We start from the raw sequence: 4236 nt of genomic DNA, 5'->3' as shown, positions 1-4236 counted from the left end.
CACTGCCCGTCACTGTTCTCAGAGTTATGTAGGTCCCTGGTTTCGTGTTTCTTCTTTCTACCCTTTATATTTGAGCTTGTCAGAGCTCCTCCTGCAGCTACTTAGATTTTCTTACAGTCCATTTCCCTTTCTTTCCTTTTGGTGACACTTTTAGTTACATAGTCAGGTTTGAGCTTTTGAGAGTTTCCCAGTCGTGAACTACCTTTCTCATGCTATGGAATCATTGCTAATATGGCTAAAATTTAGAGACTAAACACACACACATTTCTAATTATCAAAGTAAGTTATACTTATTGGCATACTGTGGACCATTTGAAAAGTTTAGAGAAGTAGAAAAAAAATCACAATCTTACCACCCCAAAACAGCTACCCATTGGCATTTTGGTATAATTCATGTACACATTATTCTACCTGTATTTCAAAATCTACATGTGTATAGTAAAAATACTGCACATCAAAAGTTTTGGACATGTTACATTCGCCCCCCCTTATCAATATGAGTTCTTGATAAGTGCTATATTTAACGCCTGCATAATATTGCATACATGAAACATAGGTCTTCTATTATTGAACACTGAAGTCGTTCCCAGGAATTTTTCTTTTATAAATAACCCCATGTGAGGTTGGAGGAGGGGCACGATCCACAAGACTACCCTAATTTCTGACACCAACCGCAAAGTTAGGGAACAGTTTACATGACCACCCTCACTTGTGGCACCATTGTAAGTTTAAGGGTTCCCAAGACCACCTTGAGTTTCTGTAATTCACTAGAAGGACTCACAGAACTCACTGGGAGCTATTATACTCGTGGTCATGGTTTATTACAGCTCAAGAAGACAGATGAAAATCAGCCAAGGGAAGAGCTTCCAGCAGTCCTCTTCCCATGGAGTCACAGACAGTGTTACTTTTCTGGCAACAATGTGTGACAACAGGCACCAGCACTGCCAACCAGGGAAGCTCACATGAGCCTTGATGTCTAGAGATTACAGATATACCATATCCAAGGGCTCCCTGGGTGACTGCCCCTTTAGTCTCCAGCCCATCCAGACACAGAGTGGATACCACTTGGCCCAAAGCCCCCATCATAAATCATAGTGTTAGACTCTGTTCAGTGGCCAAGGCCCACAGGTAAACAAAGACACTCTTATCAGGCGGGGCATTCCGAGGGCCTAGAAATCACTCCCAATAGCTGAGGACCAAGGCTAGACTGCTCTTTGGTATACGTCTTGTAATGACTATCTTTGTGCATAAGTTTTGTCCATTTTGAGGGCTATTTCTTTAGGGTAGATTCCTAGAAATGGAATTATTGGATCAAAGGATAAGACTTGATACATATTATCAAAATGATTTCCGAAGAGTGAACCAATTTATACTCCACTCCTCTCCATCCCCACCCAGGAACACACCAGAGTACCTGTTTTATCACACCCTCACTTGCAATGGGTATTGTCACTTAAAAATATTTCTGGCAATCTGATAGACACAAAGTGATATCACGTGGTTTTTGCTTGTCTATGATTACTAGTAAGGGTATATACTCATGTTCATTTTTATAGCTTTTATTATACAGGATTTTGAGCACACACAAAAGTTGACGGAATAGCTTAATGAATTCCCATGCGCCCATCATCCCAGCACAACCATCAACCTCTGGGGCTTCTACCTCATTCAGAGCTCTACCTTCTCTCACTCTCATCGTTTTTTAAAGAAAACCGCTTAGACGTATCATTTTATCTTTTATATTTCAGTATGAATTTCTAGAAGGACTCGATTAAAAGTCCACAAATACAATTACTGTACTTCAAAAATTAATAATTTCTTTTTTGTTTTAAAGATTTATTTATTGATTGACTGATTGCTATGTTGGGTCTTTGTTTCTGTGCTAGGGCTTTCTCCAGTTGCAGCAAGCGGGGGCCACTCTTCATCGCGGTGCGCGGGCCTCTCACTATCGCGGCCTCTCGTGTTGCGGAGCACAGGCTCCAGATGCGCAGGCTCAGTAGTTGTGGCTCACGGGCCTAGTTGCTCCACGGCATGTGGGATCCTCCCAGACCAGGGCTCAAACCCGTGTCCCCTGCATTAGCAGGCAGATTCTCAACCACTGCGCCACCAGGGAAGCCCCTAAAAATTAATAATTTCTTAATGTCTTCAAATATCCAGTTGATATTTAAATTTCCAATTGTTTCATAATTATCAGGGTTTTTTTTTTAATGCCACTCTCTCACTTTGTCACAGCTTACCCTTCCCCCTCCCCATATCCTCAAGTCCATGCTCTAGTAGGTCTGTGTCTTTATTCCCATCTTACTCCTAGGTTCTTCATGACCTTTTTTTTTTTTTCTTAGATTCCATATATATGCGTTAGCATACGGTATTTGTTTTTCTCTTTCTGACTTAACTTCATTCTGTATGACAGACTCTAGGTCCATCCACCTCACTACAGATCACTCAATTTCGTTTCTTTTTATGGCTGAGTAATATTCCATTGTATATATGTGCCACATCTTCTTTATCCATTCATCTGTTCATGGACAGTTAGGTTGCTTCCATGTCCTGGCTATTGTAAATAGAGCTGCAATGAACATTTTGGTACATGACTCTTTTTGAATTATGGTTTTCTCAGGGTATATGCCCAGTAGTGGGATTGCTGGGTCATATGGTAATTCTATTTGTAGTTTTTTAAGGACCCTCCATACTGTTCTCCATAGTGGCTGTATCAATTTACATTCCCACCAACAGTGCAAGAGTGTTCCCTTTTCTCCACACCCTCTCCACCATTTATTGTTCGTAGATTTTTTGATGATGGCCATTCTGACCGGTGTGAGGTGATACCTCATTGTAGTTTTGATTTGCATTTCTCTAATGATTAATGATTTTGAGCATTCTTTCATGTGTTGGTTGGCAATCTGTATGTCTTCTTTGGAGAAATTTCTATTTAGGTCTTCTGCCCATTTTTGGATTGGGTTGTTTCTTTTTTTGTTATTGAGCTGCATGAGCTGCTTGTAAATTTTGAGATTAATCCTTTGTCAGTTGCTTCATTTGCAAATATTTTCTCCCATTCTGCGGGTTGTCTTTTGGTCTTGTTTATGGTTTCCTTTGCTGTGCAAAAGCTTTTAAGTTTCATTAGGTCCCATTTGTTTATTTTTGTTTTTATTTCCATTTCTCTAGGAGGTGGGTCAAAAAGGATCTTGCTGTGATTTATGTCATAGAGTGTTCTGCCTATGTTTTCCTCTAAGGGGTTTTTTTTTTTTTTTAAACATTAGAAACACCAGGATCCAAATGAGGTCCAGATACTGAGATTTGTAGATACATTTTTTAATCTAACATATGTTCTTTAATTTATGAATCCTCTCTCTTACCCTCCTCCCTCTCTGCCTCCCCCGTAGAGATGACTTTGTTCTTCTTCCTCTCCTTCACCGCCTCCCTCTAAGACATGACTTGTTCACGGCTGTATTCCTGGTGTCTACACCTTTGGGTAACCCCCTCCTCTTGACTGACTTCCTTCTAACAATTAGAATATGGCAAAGGCAGGGGGATGTCACACCATGATTATGTTATGTAAGACTCCTTTCTCTCTCCCTCCGTCTCCCTCTCCCCCTGCCACTCCTTCCCTGTTGCTGGCTTTGGAGAAGCAACCAGCATGAAGCAGGCAGCTCAGGTGGCAAGGGACTGTGGGCAGTCTCTAGGAGCTGAGGGTAGATTCCAGCAAGAAACTAAAACCCTCACTCTGGCAACTACCAGGAAATGAAATCTGCTAACAATCTGAAGGAGCTTGGAAGCAGGTCTCTTAGTTGAGCCTCTGATGAGAGCACAGCCACAGCTGACACCTGGATTGCAGCTTCGTGAGACCCTTCAGCAGGAAACTCAGCTAAGCTGTGTGCAGACTTCTGACCTATAGAAGCTATAGATAGTAAATGTGTCTTTAAAGATGCTAACTTTGTGGTAGTTAAGTGGCATAGAAAATGAATACAGAGGGTGTTTGCTAAGCCTATGTATAATACAGAAGGCTAGTTAAGAACTGGTCAGACACTCTGCTTTTAGCTGAATGAGTCTTCCAGCCATTGACCACGTGGTTGAACATCACCACCACTGCTATTGCCTTTGAGGTGGTTTGTGACCCATATTGGCACTGATTGAGTTGGCCAGGTCCTCCTTCTAGCCAGGCTGACTGTAGTATACTCCAACAACTTCGCCTCCCTGCCCTACCCCACCACCTCCATCCTTCCCCCATGATCTCTCCTC

Source organism: Eschrichtius robustus, chromosome 1 (assembly GCF_028021215.1).
Source record: "Eschrichtius robustus isolate mEscRob2 chromosome 1, mEscRob2.pri, whole genome shotgun sequence".
NCBI classification, from domain to species: domain Eukaryota; kingdom Metazoa; phylum Chordata; class Mammalia; order Artiodactyla; family Eschrichtiidae; genus Eschrichtius; species Eschrichtius robustus.
This window is presented reverse-complemented; position numbering follows the sequence as displayed.